Here is a 21,784-nt window from a genome sequence, read left to right as displayed (position 1 = left end):
CTCAGTCTCCCTGCAGCACCCCCCCAAAAGGGAATTTCCGGGTCTGTCCCCCAGAGGACAGCAGGGGCAGCTGTGAACTCCCAAAGCCGAAGCCCCTCCCAGCCCTTGGGAAGGAGGACCAGCCCCCCCAATCTTTCCCATGTCCTGCCCAGTCTGGGAAGATAGTGTCAACGTTAGCGGCTCCTGCTTCAGCACCGGGACCGGGGACCTGGCCCAGCTCTCAGAGGCCCCCTCGGCCTGACCCTCCAGGCAGTGAAAATTGCTCCCCCCCCCCCCCCCCCCCCGCCACGTCGTCACCATCCTGAAATTTCCCTTGGCGGCAGGTAGAGTGGAGGCTCGCCCGAGGGACGCACACTTGCAGGTTGCAGAGTTTTCCAGTCTCGGCGGTTGGGGGGCCATTCTGTACATTCCCGGGGGTGGGGGGTGCGGGTAAGGGGTCGCAGCCCCGCTCCCACCTTTCCCACCCTGCCATCAGTGCCCTACCCCCCCCCCACACACACACACAGTGACAAGTTCGGGGGGGAAGTTACTGCCGCCTGGTGGAGGATCGCGGAAGTGGAGATTGGCTCCTGCAAATCCAGAGATGCTGGCAAAGATCCGGACTCAGGCGCCGCCACGCAAGGAAACGTTGGGTTCCAGATCGCAGGAGTGCCCTCTAGTGGCCAGAGAGGGAAACAGTGACCTCTCGTCTGGGCTCTGGACTGGGCACGGGGGTGGGGAGAAGACAGGAACACACGCTGCACAGATGTGAAGGACTGGTGGGCACTAGGAGTGCAAAGCAACGGCCGGAGGAAAGCATTTTATTATGAGGAGAACACTCCCACTTCGATCCCTTTCTGCAAATCACGGGCTAGTCACCAAGAGAGCAACATTGGTCAAGGGTGACCACAGGTGGCAGGCTGCTGTCCGCGGATGTGGCCACATTCCTAGAAATCGCATCTACACCAGCCCTGTGTGCTCCGTGGCACTGCTGGGAGCCCAACCTTGTTCCAGGAGCAGTGGAAGTCCAGGAGACAGCCGGGGCAGCTCTTCCTGGCTCCCCGTCCTGGGCCCGAGGCTGTCACACCAAGGATAGGCAATGCTCCAGGCACTGGGCAATTTCTCCAAGTCAGGAGCTCAGCCTTCCTGCATTTTGGGCTGTTAGGATCCCCCAGGGCCTTTGCGATCACGCATTCATGCTTTTGATTTTATGGTCTCCCAGAGAGAAAGGGATGAGTTCAAAGCCATTCCTGTCAAAGAGTCAACCATAGAAATTGCCTAATTATTGGTTAGTGTACTTTACATCTCGTCCTGATCAGGACTGAGAGTTTAAGAGTCTCTTAAAATTACTACAATTAAGAGTATATTACCTTTAATATTGTTGTTGATGGTTTTATTTGTTTGGTTTTGGTTTTTTAGGATACACTCAGCAGTGCTCAGGGCTACTCCTGATTGACCTCAGGGATCACTCCTGGCAGGGTTCAGGGTACCCTAAATGGTGCCAGGGGTCAAGCACAATTCAGTTGCATGAAGGCAAGAGCTTTCCCTGCTATATCCTCTCTCTCCAGATCCCATATTACCTTTTGAAAGGGAACGTTGAAAAGTTATTCGGCGGGATCTTTACTACGGCTGCACATAGCAGGAGACATTTCCCTTTCACGTCCACTCAAGCACTCCATTGCCAGATTGTGTCCCCATGAAGCCAGTGTCCCAGGGCCACACAGCGCATACTTGTCAGGCGGACGGTGTTTTCACCCTAGAGCATGAGTTAAGTGTAGTTCTAGAAAAGACCTTGGAGATTGAAATACAAGGAAGCTAAGTACTGATCATTGTGAGGATGGGCTCGACCCCTCTCCTGCCTCATCCCTACGGAGGGCCTGTCCCAGAGGGGACAGTGACATTCCAGTCACAGACACACATAAACATCCCCCCAGGTGCACACTCTATGCCATCACTGCATTCCCGGGAACGGACATGATGTTCCTGCCCTTGAAGGTGTGACAGACAGATGACAGCTTTGGTGCTTTACATAGAAAAAAAGGCAAGTAACATAGGGTAAACTGGCAGGGACTCAGGGATCCTGGTGGCGCTGAGTCCCACTCACAGAGAAGCCAGATTTCTCCATGAATGTTTGAACTTAGTTTATCCATTCATACCTTTGTAAATAACCTCAAGTTTCTCCTGGATCAGTGGTCACCCCTGAAAGCGCTCCAAGGGTCTATGCCCGGAATCTAGCATCTACTGCATGCAGAACCAGGGGGTGGAGAGATAGTGCCTATATGCACCTTACTGGGTTTTGATCCCCTGCACTGCATACGGTCTCCCAAGCTCCTCCAAGAGTGATCCCTGAGTGCAGAGCCAGGAGTAAGCACAGCTGGGTATAGCCCTAAAAATAAAAATAAATGCTAAAAGATAAAACAACAACAACAACAACAAAAAAAACTGTGCTCCAGTCTATGGAGATTTCTCCCCAGGCCATTGACTTTTATTTTATCATAACCTACTTTGCCGTACCTAAAAGTAAATCTCAAAAAGTCACAAATGCCGAAAGCCAGGTAATTAAAGGCATTGATTGCTTATAAAATTATTGAATTCATATGATTCTGGGTCCCTTTCTCTACCCTCTGTTTACAGTGAATGTGGATCACCTGGACTGTGATGGACTGTTCTGCTGTGTTGCTAGGGTCTGTTTAATCATTCTGTTTATGTTTAATCATTGCCCTTTCAGCAGTTGTTTAGCTTGTTTCTTGCTGTTTGTTTTGTAAATAAAATTATTTCAAACCTTTATCCATCATTGCAAACCTTCTCTTTCTCCTCCTCCTCCTCCTCTTCCTCCTTTCCCCCTTGTTCTTGGACCACACCTCAAGGTATCCCGGATTTACTCCTGCTCTGTGCTGGGGGATCACTCCTGTGGTGGTAGAGATAGAACTGGAATCAGCCAAATGCAAGGCAAGCTCTTGACCTCTGTGCTATCTCTCTGCCCCTTATTTTCTGTTCTTATTTCCTTGAGATAAATTCTCAGGAATGAACTAAAGGCCCCAAAGGATGACATTTTAACAGTCTTATACATCTGTTCTGTCTAGCCCTCAGCCTTCCCAAAGGATGACAGTATTTAAGCTGCCATTCACACATCACTTTCTGCAAGCCTCACCATATGTATGCTTCCCCATACATCTGCTCCTCCAGTGTCCTCAGTGGCCTCAGGAGGTGCACACTGAGCTCGTTCATTTGTGGTTGAGGCTATGGTGGGACTGACAGAAGAAGCAACCTACTGAGAGCCACATTCCTGGCGGTGGCAGAGCCAGGGTTGAGTCCAAACTCTAACCCGAGTATCGGAGAATAGATGACTGGTTAAAGAAACTGGTATATCTACACAATAGAATACTAAGCAGCTGTCAGGAGAAATGAAGTTATGAAATTCCCTTTTGAAATTCATTTATAAATGGATGGACATGGAGAGTATCATGCTGAATGAATGAGTCAGAAGGAGAGGGACAGACATAGAATGATTGGACTCATTTGTGGAATATAATAAAACATACTATGAGACGAATACCCAAGGACAGTAGAAACAATACTCCTGGGCAGGGGTATTGCTCCAGGATTGGGAGCCTGCCTCAAGTGCTGAGAGAAGGTAGTTGGGGTATGACAAAGATCGTGGAAATGATCAATCTGGACAAGAACTGCATGCTGAAAATATGATAACAAATATGATAACCTCTCAGTACCTGTATTGCAAACCATACTGCCCAAAAGGAGAGACAGACAGACAGACAGACAGACAGAAGGAAAGTGCCTGCCATTGAGGCAGGCTGGAGTCGGGGGTGGGGTGGCAGAAGGGAAACTGGAGACATTGCTGGTACATTGTATGACTGAGACCAGACCATAAACAAGCAGCTTTGTAACTGTATATCTCACAGTGATTCAATTAAAAGAAAATATTTAAAAACTAAACCCAAACTCTAGGGGCCAGAATGATGGTACAGCAGGTAAGATGTTTGCCTTGCATGCAGCTGACCAAGGTCCAGCATCCCATATGGTCCTGAGCCTGCCAGAGTGATCTCCCAAAGCAGGACCAAACACACATACACACACACACACACACACAATAAACAAACAAATAAATAAACCCAAGCTCCAGTTAGTGTCTCTGAGCAGTTTGCACAGAGGCCTGCAATGCCTGCAATGCTTACAGGGCGGGAGGAAAGGAGGGAGGGAGGAAGGGAGGGAGGGAAGGGGTAGGGAGGGAAGGGGGAGGGAGGGAGGGAAAGAAGGAAGGGAGGGAGGAGGGAAGGAAAAGATAAAAGGGAGGAAGGACGGGAGGGAGGGGAGGGGGAGGGAGGGAGGGAGGAAGGCAGAGAGGGAGGGAGGGAGGGAAGGAGGAAGGGAGGGAGAAAGGGAGGGAAGGAAGGGGGGAGGAAGGGAGGGAGGGAAGGAAAAGATAGAAGGGAGGAAGGAAGGAAGGGAGGGAGGGAAGGGGAGGGAGGGAGGGAAAGATGGAAAGGAGGGAGGAAGGAAGGGAGGAGGGAGGGAAGGGGGAGGGAGGGAAAGAAGGAAGGGAGGGAGGAGGGAAGGAAAAGATAGAAGGGAGGAAGGAAGGGAGGGAGGGAAAGATGGAAGGGAGGGAGGAAGGAAGGGAGAGAAAAAGGGAAGGAGGGAGGGAGGGAGGGAGGGAGGGAAAGATGGAAGGAAGGAAGGAAGGAAGGAAGGGAGGGAGGGAGGGAGGGAGGGAGGGAGGGGAGGAAGGGAGGGAGGGCCATTGCCATCTCTCCAGCCCCAGATGATCTTGTTTCTTAAAACCTTTCAGGGTGGGGAGGCAGTTCAAAGGGTCTTGCACGTGGGAGGTCCAGTTTAATCTGGCACCCTGAGCACTGATGGGAGTGCCCCTTGGTGTGTGACCCAAAACAAACATAATCTTTGAGTAATTTCCCTGAAAAGAAAAAATTCTCCATACTGCCAGTGATGGTAATTTATTTGTATAATAATATTCATATAGAGGCAGACACAAGCTACTTTATATTAATGTGTGTGTGTGTGTGCGCGCGCGCGCGTGTGTGTGTGTGTGTGTGTGTGTGTGTGTGTGTGTAAGCATAAAGCTATGAAAGCAATGGCAAATTTACCAATTAAGTAAAAACAAACTATTTGGGGGTGGGGGGGGCGATGGAGGCTGGCACACCCAGCATTGCTCAGGGGTTATCCCTTGGCTCTGTGCTGAGGAATCTCTCCTGGCCTTGCTCCAGGGGGGACCATAGGAATGCCAGGGATCAAATCCAGGTCAGCTGCATGCAAGACAACACCCCACCTACTGTACTTTCTCTCCACCCCCATAGGAGCGACAATCATAAAACCAGCACATCTTAGCAGAAAAACATTAACTCACTGCAACAGATAGTATTCGTCAAGAGCAGTAGCTGCTGCGCTCTACGGAGCTGAGCCTGCAGCGGCTCTGGCAAGCGTCAGGCCTGCAGTCATTCACTTCTCTCACCGGCTTTCTCTGCGTGGACTGCAGCTCACTCGGTTCCTGAGCCTGCTGGGAGGACCAGTTTCCTCCTCTGGGCACAAGCGCATCATTTGCAAATGAAGTCGCCTTTTATCTTCTCATTAGCTAAGACCCTTAGGCAGAGCTACTTGGTGCCAACATGTCCCAAACACAAGGGCAATTTAGATTATGAAGTGCCACTCCTTGATCGAGAACATAATTATTTCATTTGGGATTTTTTTCATCATTAAAATATCAACACTTTTAACTTTATTTAAAAAGTCTTCACAATCCCAATCCCACAACCAGTGTGACAGTCTTCCCTCCACTGTTGTCCCCAGTTTCCCACCCCACCCCCAAAAAAATGGCTAATGGAATTATTAAAAAATACTTCAGTTAAAGAAAATTTGTGAAAATTGTTGTGTCTCACCATGGGATTATTCAAGTCCCTGTCTGAGGGTTTACCAAGCCGCTTGTTGCTAGTTGAGCCTTCTGCGTCACTGTTGATGTTTATTGAGCTTGGTTGGTTTCTATGCTATTTTTCCATCTAATTTGGTGTGCTCCTACTGGGTTGTCAGTATCGTGGAATTTGGAGATGCTGCAGTCACTCACACAGCTGAGCACTCCAGGAACTCCAGGCTCTGAAGAACTGGGCCGAGAAATTTCAGCAGCTAGTCCTAGTTTGGCTGACGTAGCTTCCGAGATTAGTGGGAAGCGATGGAGCTGGGCCATTGCTTACTTGACGACAGCTGTGGGGTGTGGGTGTGGCTGATGGAACTTCTGGCAGCCCTGGAGTGGAGAGAGGCTGCTCGCCCTCATTCTGAGAAGTCCCCAGCGTTCTCAACCCCCCAAAACAGTGTACCTGGGATTTTTCTTAGGTTTTTCTTAGTTGTCTCTGCTGAGATTAGTCCCAAAGCAGTGAAGTTGAGCCATTTGTCTGGTTTGCATGGCGGCAGCTGTGGGGCGTGGGTGCGACTGGCCGGGCTTTGGCAGGGTGGGGACTTGGTTCACCCCAGAATTTTCAGTCAGACCAGTGTATCAGTGAGCTTTTGTAGTTGGCTTGCAACTCGTCCAAGGTTAGTGGTGATGCTGTAAAGCTGGGCCATTGCTTACATGGTGGCGACTGTCGATGTCCTTTTTCTTACACTTTTGCATTCAATTTTTTTTCAACATAAGTATATTACCTGAAAGAATTTTGCATATGTTCTTCTTCAAGTTGAGGATGTTCCACTTCTATTCCTAGTTTGCCAAGAGCTTTTTGAATTTTGATGGTCAGTTCTGGTTGGTTGGTTTTAAAACCATAACTTGAAACGCTCAGGGGCTCTTCCTGGCTTATTATTGGCTGAGGGGTGGGGGTGGGGTTAATCACTCCCATTGGTGCTAAGGGAACCATTGGTACCAAGGATTAAAGCGTCTCATGTATGCAAAGTATGCATTCGGCTCTTTGAGCTGTCTCTTTGAACTGAGTTTGTTGATTTTTTGTTGGTTTTCTTTTTAACTTTTTTTTTGCTTTTTTTTTGGGTCACACCCAGCGATACACAGGGGTTACTCCTGGTTCAAGCACTCAGGTATTACTCCTGGTGGTGCTCAGGGGACCACATGAGATGCTGGGAATCGAAGCTGGGTCGGCCGCGTGGAAGGCAAACGCCCTACCCGCTGTGCCATCGCTCCAGTCCCTGATGGGTTTTTTTAAATCATAAATTGGTATTGGATTTTGTTGAATGCCTTTACTGCATATTGGCATATACAATTGATCTTATAGATTTATTAATTGATTTTTCAAATATGAAAAGAGACTTGCACAAATCTCACTTATATAGTTATTTTGTAGTTATATAATATATTTTGGTTGAGCGATAGCACAGCGGGTAGGGCGTTCGCCTTACACACGGCCAACATGGCCGACCCGAGTTCGATTCCTCCGCCCCTCTCGGAGAGCCCGGCAAGCTACCGAGAGTATTCGATATGCCAGACACAGTAACAACAAAAGTCTCCAATGGAGACGTTACTGGGCCTGCTCGAGCAAATCGACGATCAACGGGAGGGCCTTTACCTTTACCTTATATACAGTATAGTTGTAGTATATATACTTATTTTGTATATTGTTGGATTTGATTTGATGACATTTTGTTCAGGATTTTTGCATTTATGTTTATGAAAAAACATTGGTATGTAGTTTTCTTTATTTTATTTATTTATTTATGCTTTTTGGGTCACACCCGGCGATGCACAGAGGTTACTCCTAGCTCATGCACTCAGTAGTCACTCCTGGCACTGCTTGGGGGACCACATGGGTGCTGGGAATCAAACCCAGCCGGGTACAAGGCAAAAGCCCTACCCACTATGCTATCTCTCCAGCTCCCTGCTCTGTAGTTTTCTTGTGGTGTGTTTGTTTGATTTTAGCAATAGGATAGCCATGAGCCATTTGTCCCATAATGTCTATGAATGAGTGCAGAAGTAACTCATTCCTCTGTTTGTAGTTTCTAGAAGAGGTTGTAAAGAATTTGTAAAAAATTTTTTCTTAAATGTTTGCTAGAATTTTCCAGTACTATGTCTGGTACTTTCTGTTTTGGAAGGTTATTAATATTGGGTTGTTTGTTTTTGCCGTGCTGGGGACTGAGCCCATGTCGCTCTATACCTCTGAGTCACATCCCTGGTCCTGAACCCAATTTAAAAGACACACACATAGGCCCAGTGCTGGAGGGAAGCAGACACTCTGATGGAGGGTGTGGTTCTGGAACATTGTATGCATGAAACCCAATCATGAACAGTATTGTAAATCATGATTCTGCTAACAAAATAAAACAAAAAAAATATTTTTCAACATATAGACCTAGTGATGGAGGGAAGCAGACTCTCTGGAGGAGGGTGTGGTGTTGGAATGTTAGCATAAAACTTGATCATGAATTGTAAATCACAATGCTTCGAATGAAAAATAAAATCATAGGGGCTGAAGAGATAGTACAGTGGGAAAGGTGCTTGCCTTGCACACAGCTGACATGAATTCTATCCCTGAGACCTCTTAGGGCCAAAGTCCACCAGGAATGATCCCTAACAGAGTCAGGAGTAAGACCTGAGTATCAGGACTGGAGAGATAGCACAGCAGGTAGGGCGTTTGCCTTGCACGCGGCTGACCCCGGTTCGATTCCCAGCATCCCATATGGTCCCCTGAGCACCGCCAGGAGTAACCCCTGTGCATCGCTGGGTGTTACCCAAAAAGCAAAAAAAAAAAAAAAAAGACCTGAGCATACCCAGGTATGGCCCAACAACAGACTAAATAAAATTAAATTAACATATAGAGGTCTACTCAGATTATATATTTATTCATGTGCGTTTTTTGACAGATTGAGGCTTTCAAGGAATTTTCCCTTTCAACTGGTTATCAATTCCTAGGTGGTGTTCAAGAGCCAGTGTTCATGCTCGGCAGTGCTGGGGCCTGGGGGTTACTCAGTGCCAGAGACCAGCTCAGACATGTTTTCAGTTCATGCAAGACATGTGCTCCCGTCCTTTTGAGATATCACCCCAGTCCCATGAAATTCCTTTCATATTCTTTTAATCTCCACGATTCCTGTAGCAGTCTTCCATTTCTATCATTAGAAATTAGTGTCCTCTCTTTGTTTTTCTTAGTTTTTCTTAGAGGCTTATCAGTTTCCTAGATCATTTCAACAAATCAGATGTCAATTTTGTTGATTTTTTTCTCTATATATATTTTTTCCTGGTTTCAATAGCATTGATTTCTGCTCTTTTTTTTTTCACTTCTCAATTTTTTGGGGTTTTTTTTTGGGGAGGGATTTTTTTTATCTTTGGGTCACACCCAGCAATGCACAGGGGTTACTCCTGGCTCTGCACTCAGGAATTACTCCTGGTGGTGCTTGGGGGACCATATGGGATGCTGAGGATCAAAACTGAATTTGCTGTGTGCAAGGCAAGTGCCCTAATCACTGTATTGTCATCACTCCAGCCCTTTCTATTCACATTTTTAAAAATTTATGTTCTTTTCCTATTTCCTCAAAGTAAACATAGATTATTGAGTTTAGATCTCTCTTCTTTTCTAGTACATGCATTCAATGCTTAAATTTTTCCTTTAGGGCCTGAGAGATAGCTCAGGGGGCTGAGTGCATGCTTCACCTGCTGGAGGGCTGGTTCCAATCGCTGGCAAAGCATGGTCCACTGAGCACTGCCAGGAGTGACTCTCAGACACAAAGCCAGGAATAGCCTCTGGGCACCACTGGATGTGACCCCAAATTAAAAATTTAAAGAGGAATTTTAATTTTCTTTTGAGCACTGCTTTTGCAGTATTCAACAAATGTTGATAAATTGTGTTTTTATTTAGTTATAAATATTTAAAAATTTATCTTGAGATTTCATCTTTGGCCTTTGTGTTATTTGGAAATATGGTATCAAACCTCTAAGTATTCTGGAATTTTCCAGTTATTTTTCTGTTATTGATTTCTAGGTTAATTCCACTGGGGTCTGAGATCAGACATTGTATAATTTCAAGTCTGCTGAACTCTTTACAGTGGCTTTATGGTCCAGATGTGGTCTATCTTAGTGAATGTTCCACGTAAACTTGAGAAGAATGTGTAATCTGCTGTTGTTGAGTAAAATAGTCCAAGGATGTCAATTATATCCAGTTGATTGATGGTGCTGTTGAGTTCAATATGTCCTTATTGATTTTCTCCCTGCTAGATCTGTCCTTTTCTGATAGAGGGTATTAAAGTATTCAATTATAATAGTGGATTCATCTATTCCTCTTTGCAGTTCTATCAGTTTTGGGCATACATATTTTGACACTCTGCTCTTAGATGAATGCACATTAGGATCGTTATGTCTTCTTGGTCTGTTAACTCCTTTCTCATTATGTAATGTTCCTTTTTCCCTCATAACTCACATTGCTTTGGTCTGCTCTGTCTATGTTAATGCTCTACTCACACTTGCTTTTTTGTTAGCAAGGCTTATCTTTATGCACTAACTATATCTCTCTGTGTAGATAGGTATCACAACTACGACCATCCTGTTGTTCATCGATTGCCTCGAGCAGGCCCCAGTAACGTCTCCTTCTTGCTAGCCCCTAGATTTTTTAAAAAGTGCCATATTCAAGGCTCTTTCAGGGTTAGGAGAATGAGACCCATCATTGTTACTGGTATTTGGCATATTGGGTACACCATGGGGAGTTTGCCATACTCTGCCGTGTGGGCAGGTTACATTCGGTAGCCTGCCAGTTTGTCCAAAGTAGAAATGAGATAATAAGATGTCGCTTCCGGGAGCTGGGTTTTATAGTCTCTGAGTCTTGGCCGTTGATGGGATTACACGGCACCAGGGGGCCAGTTGTTGGGTGTGACCCCTGCCTACTGGAATTTGGAGGATCTGGGTAGATAGATATAAAAAGGCCCTAAGATCCTCCCGTTGATCATCGATTTGCTCGAGCGGGCCCAGTAACGTCTCCATTGGAGACTTTGTTGTTACTGTGTCTGGCATATCAAATACGTCACGGGGAGCTTGCCAGGCTCTGCCGTGCGGGCGAGATACTCTCGGTAGCTTGCCGGGCTCTCCGAGAGGGGCGGAGGAATCAAACGCGGGTTGGCCATGTTGGCTGCATGCAAGGCAAACGCCCTACCACTGTGCTATCACTCCAGCCCAGATAGGTATATAGAGACATAAATGTCTTTGCCTTTAAAGTGGAATTATAGCTATCGTAAAGACAAAGACACTCACAGATATATATGTCTTTGTCTTTAAAATAGATTTTTATGGAGGGTATAGTACAGTGAGTAAGGTACTTGCCTTACATGAAGCTGACCCAAGTTTGGTCCCCAGCACCCCATAGGGTTCCCCCAAACCCTACCAGGATCCCTGAGCACAGAGCCACGAGTAAGCCTTGAGAAAAATCAACTATTGCCGACAAAACAATAAATAATCAATAAAGTGGGTGTTTGTAGAAAACATAGAGTTCGGTCTTCTTGATCCATTCATCTTATTTCACAGGACCTTCTCAACAGTGCTCCGGAAGTCTGGGATCTCATTCCGATGCTATTCAATCAATCAGGCCAACAGTTCCTTGCATGCCAGAGGCCACAGGGTCATCCCAGTGCCTAGGGTTTGAATTCGGGCCCTAAGACATCAATTTCTCGAGCGGGCCCAGTAACGTCTCCATTGTGAGACTTTGTTGTTACTGTGTTTGGCATATCAAATACATCACGGGTAGCTTGCCAGGCTCTGCCTTGCGGGCGAGATACTCTCCGTAGCTTGCCGGGCTCTCCGAGAGGGGCGGAGGAATCGAACTCGAGTCAGCCATGTTGGCTGCGTGCAAGGCAAACGCCCTACTGCTGTGCTATTGCTCTAGCCCACAGTAACAACAAGTCTCACAATGGGCCCTAAGACATCCAAAGCATAAACCCCTAATCTTTAAGCCATCTCCCCGATCCCTTTCTCTGTCTTTTAACTGGTATATTGACTTTTTTTCTCAATATATTTACATATTTTTGCCTCTTCCCTTCCCTTTGTTGTTGTGATAAACAGGGGCCCACACACGGTCACGGTGCTCACACTCTTGGTGGTGGGTCACATATGCAGGATTGTCTACTCAAATCCAGTTAGCAGTGATGCTTGCTCTCACACACACCTTCTGATGGTGGAGCTTCAGGGTTCACTGCTCTGCTCCCCTAGAGGTGTGCAGCATCACCCGCTTTAACTGCAGAGCTTGCCCTGCCTGGCAGCGTGCTAGAGATCTCACTGCTGCGGCTCCCATGCTTGCTAAGGGTTACAATCAAGCTATGGGGGAGAAAGGAAAGGAAAGAGCTCCGTGACACAAACTCACTCACAGGAAGTCAAGTCAAGGCAAGAGACTTTACACTTTTTTTTCTTTCTTTCTTTTTAAAAATGTAGTTTAGGCAACACAGTTATAATAGTGTTAGATTTTATGTTATCAATTTATAAAGTTACTGCACCCCCCACCCCACCACCACCACCAAGGTGCCCAAGACTTTCTGCCGCTGTCCTTAAGTCCCCTCTAGTCGGCCTCTTCTCCACCCCTCGTCTCACTGCTTGGTAATCTGAGTTCTGTAATCCAAGGCCAAGGTTTATCACTGCTCTATACTATCTAATCCTTTGTTTTGTTCCTCTAGAAACCACAGATGAGTAAAATCATAGGGTGTTTGTCTTTCTCCCTCTGACTTATTTTGTGTAACATGGTGCCTTCCAATTCCACCCAAGTAAACGGCAAGATTTTGTCTTTTCTTATAGTTATACAGTATATGTTGGGTATGTATACCATATTTCTTGGTTCATTCATGTTATTGAACATTAGGATCATTCCAGAGCGACATCTTGAAGCCTTGCAAAACCTCAGTGACCAAGCTCATTAAGGTTTCACGAGAGTTCAAGATATCGCTCTGTCTAACATTCATCCATTTAAAGGAGGCCTTTGATTCTGTTGAGCCTGATGCAGTCATTGAAGCCCTAGCCAAACAGAGCATTCAAACTCAGTACATCAGGATTCTCCATGAGCTGTATCACAGATTCACCACCAGGATCTCACCATTCTACAAGGAAATGACCATCGACGTAAAGATAGGGGTTTGGCAGGGTGATACCATTTCACCGAAACTCTTCAGTGCCACCCTCCAGAACGTCATGCGACAACTGGAATGGGAAGGAATGGGAGTGAAGATAGACAGTAAGCAACTACACCACCTCTGCTTTGCTGATGACATCATTCTAATAACACCAAACATTAGCCAAGCGGCACAAATGCTTGTCAACTTCAACCCTGAGTTTGGAAAGGTCGGACTGTAGCTAAATCTCACCAAGACAATGTTCATGAAAAACAAATGTCCCTGACGTTCCATTTGCTCTCAGTGGACATCTCAGTGAACATCTCCAAATGCAGCAGCTATGTGTACCTGGGTCGAGAACTCAACATGAGGATCGACTTGGTGCCAGAACTGCACAGGAGGAAGAGAGCTGTGTGGACCGCCTTCAAGAGCTTCGAAGAAGTTGTTAAGAGGACAAAGGAACTCTGGCTCCAGGCACATCTTTTCGACTCCACCATTCTTCCTGCACTAACATATGCTTCAGAGACCTGGGCCCTACAGGATGAGGGAAAACAGGATGAGAATGCTATTCAGATCACCCAAAGAGGAATCAAAAGAGCTATCACGCTTCACTCAAGTGAGAGAAGGAATCCAGAGTTCTGATCTCCATTGACAATGGAGGATCAGGGATGCTGTCTCAATTGCCAAGGTGTCAAAAATCAGATGGGTCAGACATGTAATTCAATTTGGAGATGACTGCTGGACTAGAGCCGTTACCGACTGGATTCCACCGGACATCAAAAGAACACCTGGCCACCCACCTACGAGATGGTTGAACTTCTTCATCAAGACCCTGAGCAAAGGTTTGATGCTCTTTGTGTTCCTGGAGTGAGCAGACGCCCTTGGGCTACATCAGTACGCAATAGGGTCGAATGGAGACGTTACTGGCGCCAGCTCAAGGAAATCGATGAACAACGGGATGACAAGTGATTACAAATGACAAGTGATTAGGATCATTCCCACATCCTGGCTTTTATACTAAGCACTGAAATAAATAGAGGTGCACATATATCTTTTCAAACTAATATTTTTATGTTTTTGGGGTAAATTCCAACAAGTAGAATCACTGGGTCCTATTAAAACTCTAGTTAGGGGGAGCTGGAGAGATAGCACAGCGGGTAGGGCGTTTGCCTTGCACGCGGCCGACCCAGGTTTGATTCCCGGCATCCCATATGGTCCCCTGAGCACCGCCAGGAGCAACTCCTGAGTGCAGAGCCAGGAGTAACCCCTGTGCATTGCTGGGTGTGGCCCAAAAAGCAAAAAAAAAAAAAAATTCTAGTTAGGATTTTTATTTTTATTTATTTATTTTTTTGCTTTTTGGGTCATACCCTGTGATGCACAGGGTTTACTCCTGGCTGTGCACTCAGGAATTACTCCTGGCAGTGCTTGGAGGGACCATATGGGATACCAGGGATTGAAGCTGGGGATTGAGGCCAGGTTGGCCATGTGCAAGGCAAACACCCTACCCGCTGTACTATTGCTCCAGCCCCAAAGCTCTACTTAGTTTTATTTTATTTTATTTTATTTTTTGCTGTTTTGGGTCTCACCCAGCAATGCACATGGGTTACTCTTGGCTCATACACTCAGGAATTACTCCTGGCAGTGCTTGGGGGACCATATGGGATTCTGTAAATTGAACCCGGGTCGGCCACGTGCAAGGCAAATGCTCTACCCACTGTGCTTTCGCTCTAACCCCTCTACTTAGTTTTAAAGAAAGCTCCCTACTGTTGTCCACAGAGACTGAACCAGACGACATGCCCCCCCAACTGTGAATGAGGGATTCTTTTCACCATATACCCAGTAACACTGGTTGTTTCTCATCTTTTTGATATATGCCATTCTCACTGACATAAGATGGTATCTCATTGTTATTTTGATTTGTATTTTCATGTTAATAAGTGATAACGAATACTCTTTCATATACCTACTGGATATGTATGTTTTGCTTGATGTGAGAGCTTGAATTTGTACCAGTAATATGTTCCCTGATTGGAAGATCTCCAGCCATCCACAGTATCACAGATGTAGGGTTGAAAAAGGATAGATGTAACAGCTTTTTAGCTATAGTTTATGAGAGTAGTGAATTTGCAAGTATTGATAAGTGGCAAGGCAGGGCAAGATATTGTAGCCAAGTATATATGCCTTAAAATGAAGAATTGGATGATGGAATGTCCATGGAATGTCCACAAAAGTACATAAATGATATGAAGCAAAAGTAAAAGGAACTGGACATAAGAAAGTCACAGAACAAAAGGAGTTTGAATATGAGACATCATTGATTTTGACCTTGAGCCCATCCAGGATTATGGTAGCATCCACAAGAATCAAAAAGAGTCAGCTCGGGGCTGGAGCGATAGCACAGCGAGTAAGGCGTTTGCCTTGCATGCAACCAACATGGTCGACACAGGTTCGATTCCCAGCATCCCATATGGTCCCCCGAGCACTGCCAGGAGCAATTCCTGAGTGCATGAGCCAGGAGTAACCCCTGAGCATCGCCCGGTGTGACCCAAAAAGCAAAAAAAAAAAAAAAAAAAAAAAAAGAGTCAGCTAGGGGCTGGAGCAATAGCACAGCAGGTAGGGTGTTTCCCTTGCACGCGGCCAACCCGGTTTCGATTCCCAGCATCCCATATGGTCCCCTGAGCACCACCAGGGGTAATTCCTGAGTGCAGAGCAAGGAGTAACCCCTGTGAATTGCCAGGTGTGACCCAAAAAGCCAAAAAAAAAAAAGAGTCAACTAGGGGCTAGAGCAACAGCACAGTGAGTAGGGAGTTTGCCTTGCACGTGGCCAACCTGGGTTCAATTCCCAGCATCCCATATGGTCCTCCAAGCACTGCCAGGAGTAATTCCTGAGTGCAGAGCCAGAAGTAAACCCTCTGCATCGGCAGGTGTGACCCAAAAAGAAAAAAAAAAACAAAAACAAAGAGTCAGCTATGGGATCAAAGTGATAGTCTAGTGGGTAGGGCATTTGCCTTGCATGCTGCAGACCCGGGTTCGATCCCTGGCATCCTAAATATGGTTCCCCTAACATCACCAGAAGTAATTCCTGAGTGAAGGTCCAGGAGCAACCTTTGAGCATTGCTGCATGTGACCCAAAAAGCAGAAAGAAAAAAAAAAAGAGTCAGCCATATTGATGGTGGGAATACTGAATGGTCTAAGTCTTTTTGGAAAACAATATGGACATTCCTCAAAACACTATAAGTTGGGCTCCCATTTGACAGAGTAGTACCACTTCTGGGAATCTACCCGGGGGGTCTAAAAACACACAGCAGAATCTCCATCTACACTTCTATATTCATTGCAGCATAATTCACAATAGCCAGAATCTGGAAACAACCTGAGTGCCCAAAAACACACAACCAGAAAAAGAAACTATGATATATTTTCACAATGGAAAACTACACGGTTTTTAGGAAAAATAAAGTCATGAAATTTGCTTATAAGCAAATTTATGGACCTGGAGATTATCATGCTGAGTGAAATGAGACAGAAGAAAAGGGACAGGTATAAAATGACTGCATTTATTCCTGGGATATAAAAAAATAATAATAATATGAGACTAATATCCAAGGCCAGAGAAAACAAAGGCCAGGAAGACTGGTCAATGGTTGGAAGCTAACACAAGTGTGTAGCGGGTGGAAGGCAGTCCTGAGAGGGGACCAGCATGACAATAGTTGAAAATGATCCCTCTGGACAAGAACTGACTGTTGAAAGTAGGCAAAGGGATATACATGATTACCCTTCAGTATCTGTATTGCAAACCATAGTACCCAAAAAGGGGGTAGAGAGAGCGAGAGAGGGGGAGAGAGAGAGACAGACAGAGAGAGAGAGAGAGAGAGAGAGAGAGAGAGAGAGAGAAATGACTGCCATAGAGGTGAAGGAAGAGGGGTTGGGGTAGGAGAGAAACTGGGGACACTGGATTGGTGGTGGGAAATGTGTATTGGTGAAGGCATGAGTGTTGGAACGAGATATGACTGAAATTCAATCATGAACAACTTTGTAAATGTGTATATCACTGTTATTCAATTTTTTTTTAAAAAGAGTCAACCAGATTCCATTATCTTAGATGTGACTGATTTCTCATAAGTCACTTCCCTATATAACAAATAGAAGTAGCTGGTCATGTAGCTAAATGGTAAGAATCTCAACCTCAAACCAGGGGAGGCTGGGGTATGGTGCCGCCAGCAGGTCAATCTGTACCTGTGAGGTGAGTACATCAGCAGCCTGATGGTGCCTTCAGACTTCTATATACCCCAAAATTGCTGCTGTGCCTTTGGTCAGACCCCAACAACTTGGGGCCAAGTTTACCAAGAAAGTAAATGTCCAAAAGTTAGGTATGTGGGAAACACACCCACAAACCACTTCCAGCTCAGCTATATAATTGAAGGCAAGACCTCTCTGGCTCCTGATCAAACTGCTGAAAGGCCATGATTCCAGAGACTCAGAAACAAATCTCGAAACCCAGTGGCTTTTGGCAGAAATGCGTTCGGTCCTCGCTGTAGGTTACTGGTGCCGGGCCACCCCAGGTGGGAATAGGTTTCGTGCCTTGGCCTGTTCCCCCTGGTGGCTCGGTGGCCGCCATCCCCCAGAGGCCATTGGACAGTCAGGTTTGGGCCTGCAGTGATGAGACACATGGGGTCTCACGGGATGGGGGTGGAGCCAGCCCTTTCCTCCCCGCCCAAACAAGACCCCGAGTTGCCACCCATGAACGGCCTCTCTGGCTCCTGATCAAGCTGCTTAACGGCCATAATCCCAGAGACTCAGGAACAAATCTCAGAACGCAGTGGGTTTTGGCAGAAATCCCTCCAGATTTAATTGTTAAAATTTTGGAAATCCAAAATTGCGCAGCCACTACTGCGGCCGCGCGGCATCATAAGTTATTCATAACCAGCAATAGAAAACAAATTGTCTATTATTGACTTTTCAGCAGATGTGAGTGTTGGGGTAAAATTCTAAATAATAATGGTGGGTCTGATGTCGAAATATTGAATTTAATCAAAGTAGAGAGAAAGTAATGTGAAAATCATCTGCCCCACAGGTAGGGGGAGGATGTGGGATGGGGGGTATACTGGGGTTTTTGGTGGTGGAGAATGCACACTGGTGAAGGAACGACTGTTTCATCATTGTATGACCGAGACTTAAACCTGGAAACTTTGTAACTGCTCTCACGGTGATTCAATAGATAAATTTATAGAAAGAAAAAAAAATTAAGGTGGAGTTCAAGCCCAGTTCAATCAGCCTAATCAATGGCTGAATAAATAGCAATACTCCTACATTAATATTAAATAAATAAATAAATAATAAAATATTTTAAAAATAAAATAAATTAAATTTTAAAAAAAAAAGGGAAGGGGACCAAAGAGATAGCAAAGGGATTAAGCCCTTGCCTAGCATGAGGCCAACCCAGGTTTGATTCCCAGCATCCTCTATGGTCCCCTGAGCACTGCTAGGAGTGATCTTTGGTACAAAGTCCGGAGTAAGTACTGAGCACAGATGGGTGCGGCACAAAAATCATTTTTAAAAAAGAGAGAGGGGCTGGAGCAGGTAGGGCATTTGCCTTGTACGTGGCCGACCTGGGTTCGATTCCCAGCATCCCATTATCGCCAGTAGTAATTCCTGAGTGCAGAGCCAGGAGTAACTCCTGTGCATCGCCAGTGTGACCCCCCCCCCCCAAAAAAGGCAAAAAACAAAAAGAGAGAGGAGGAGGGAAGAGCTTGGATCTTCCATTTTGGGCCTCCATTTTCTTTCTTTCTTTCTTTCTTTCTTTCTTTCTTTCTTTCTTTTTTCCTTCCTTTCTTTCTTTCTTTCTTCCTTTCTTTTTTTTTTTTTCTTTTGAGTCACACCCGGAAATACTCAGGAGTTACTCCTGGCTCTGCACTCAGAAATTACTCCTGGTGGTGCTCAAGGACTATATGGGATTTTGTTGGGGACAGAAGCCAGGTTGGCTGCGTGCCATACATCCCACCTGCCGTACTATCACTCTGGCCCTGGGCCTGCATTTTCACCAGAGGGGGCAGGTAGGGAAATGGCTCATGTCTGAGCAATATCTAGAAGCCTACAAGTGCATATAGATGACAGTCCATAGGTTGCTCCTGCCCTCCCAGGACACTTTGCCTTGCACACATCTAATGGCTCATGCCCTCCTAGCATGGTATCTCTGCTGCCAGTTCTACTGGCTTTCCATAAATCAACCCCAACCTCTCTGTGGGTCTCTGCCACACCCATGCTTTTCCCTGGCTCACGGGCTGAACTTGCCCCACTCAACTCAATGGACTCTGACCTCTGTATTCCCTGCTTCTACGCTAATCTGGTCTTCCAAGTTTGCCTTCTACTTAGCAAATAGTAGGAGCACTTTCTTAACTGTATCTTTTTTTTCTCTATTTTTCTTCTCCCCAGAGTCTAAATGTCACTCATTTAGTCAACTTTGTTTGACACCTAGTCTGGTCAGCTTCTTTTGGTTCCTCACTGCCACTACCATGAAGATTTTGTTTTGTTTTAGTTTTGGTTTGGGGTCACACCCAGCTGCGCTCAGGGCTTACTCCTGGCTCTCTGCTCAGGGATCATTTCTGGCAGTGCTCAGGGGACCATACAGGGTACTTGGGATCAAACTCGGATCAGATGTGTGCAAGGCAAATGTCCTACCCGCTGTACTATCACTCTGGCCCTATCACCATTGAATAATTGTAGTTAATCCCCATAAGAAAAATTTCATGCTTCAGTGGATCTCTCTCTCTCTTTCTCTCTCTCACACACACACACACACACACATTCTCTCTCTCCTCTCTCTGCTCTCTCTGATCTCTCCTCTCTCTCTTCTCTTTCTCTCTCTCTCACACACACACATTCTCTCTCTCCTCTCTCTGCTCTCTCTGATCTCTCCTCTCTCTCTTCTCTTTCTCTCTCTCTCACACACACACATTCTCTCTCTCCTCTCTCTGCTCTCTCTGATCTCTCCTCTCTCTTCTCTTCTCTTCTCTCTCTCTCTCTCTCTCTCTCTCTCTCTCTCTCTCTCTCTCTCTCTCTCTCTCTCTCTCTCCCCCTAACCCCTCCTGCAGGAACATTCTACAGAAATTAGTTTCCCCTTAAACACAATGACACAATGTGTATTTTCTCTAAATGTTCCATTTAATTTTTGCTCCTTCATCTTCATTCAGTCCAGAGCTAACAATTTTTGCCTGCCCCACCTTCATCCCAAGGCCTCACCCTCAACCTAATCCCTGACACACCCCTCCAAACCCTTACTTCTGTCATGGACTCGTGCACTCCTGGAGTCTTAGGAGCTGGGTGGAGAATTCCTCCAGTGTGACAATCGAGTACTTGCCAGCTTTGAGGGACAGTGTGGCAGCAGAGCAGGCTGGAAACTCTGCCAGTTCTCCTATAGTTCCTTAGAAGCCACTACACATGGACCCCAGTGGGCAGCAGAGAGCGGCCGGCTAAGGAGTTGCCTCAGCCTGCAGCGAGGAGAGATCACTGTGTGTTGTAGAGTTCTTGTCCCATACTCCCCGGGGCATCCAGGAAATTTCAACTTAAATACATAGGAGGTTACGGAGGTTCATCAGAACATCTTTTCTAAACCTTCCTATTGATTTGCTTGGTTTTACTTGTCTTCTGGTTTGAGGGGCACACACAGAGGTGCTCAGGCCCTGCTTCCAGCTCATTACCCAGAGATTGTGTCTGGTGATGCTTGGGGGACTGTATGGTGGGGGCGTCAAACCAGGGGCTCCTGCAGGCAAAGTATGTGTTATAGCCCTTCAGTCATCTCCCTGGTCCCATGTGTCTTCCTAGACTTAAATCTCTTCTCTAACAGATAATCTTGATGATCCTTGGCCATCCTCTTTTAAAATTAAGATAATTTTTTTATTTTTTGCTTTTTGGGTCACACCCAGCAATGCTCAGGGGTTACTCCTAGCTCTGCACTCAAGAATCACTCCTGTCAGTGCTTGGGCTATCATGTGGGATGCCAGGGATTGAATCTGAGTTGGACACATGCAAGGCAAATGCCCTACCTGGAGTACTATCGCTCTGGCCCCAAAATTAAAATAATTTCAAGCACATTCACATAGAGTTTGGTTGGAAAGTTACGTTTGGTTGATGAACACTTGGCAATCAGGGGAAAGTGGCATGCTGAGAGAGAGCCCAGCATCTCCTTTTCCCTTTCCCATAAGCATTACCCTGTGCATCTCTTCTGTGACTCTTCCTTTGTAAGCATACATTGTCCTCCTGGATACCATCAGCGGTGACTCTGGGTTCTTAGGCATAGCCCCTGAATTCCCCTGAATATAGCCTCCCAATTTTTCCCCCCCCAGTTTTTAAAATGAAGTTAGGGATGGTTAGCCAGGCCAGAGAAAAACGAAAGCAAACAAATAAATCTGACAAATCTAAATACATAAAGAGTTTCTATAACTCAGAAAACAAAACAACAAAAAAATTCAATTAAAAAATAACAAAGGATTTACGTAAACAATCATCCAAAGAATAAACATATGAGTTGCAAGCACATGGAAAGATGCTTAACCCCAATTGTCACTAAGGCAATGCAAATCAAAACCACAATCAGATACATTTTGCACAGTCTGCAATGGCTATTATAAAAACTAATGGACAAGTATTGGCAAGGATGTAGAGAAACTAGAAACCTTGGTACAGGATTATAAAATGATACAGCCGTTGTGAAAAATAATTGATCAGCTCCTCCCAAAATTTTTTTTTAATTTAATTTTAGTTTTGGTTATGGGGC

This window comes from Sorex fumeus, unplaced genomic scaffold (genome assembly GCF_029834395.1).
Source record: "Sorex fumeus unplaced genomic scaffold, SorFum_2.1 ptg000047l, whole genome shotgun sequence".
Lineage (NCBI taxonomy): Eukaryota > Metazoa > Chordata > Mammalia > Eulipotyphla > Soricidae > Sorex > Sorex fumeus.
This window is presented reverse-complemented; position numbering follows the sequence as displayed.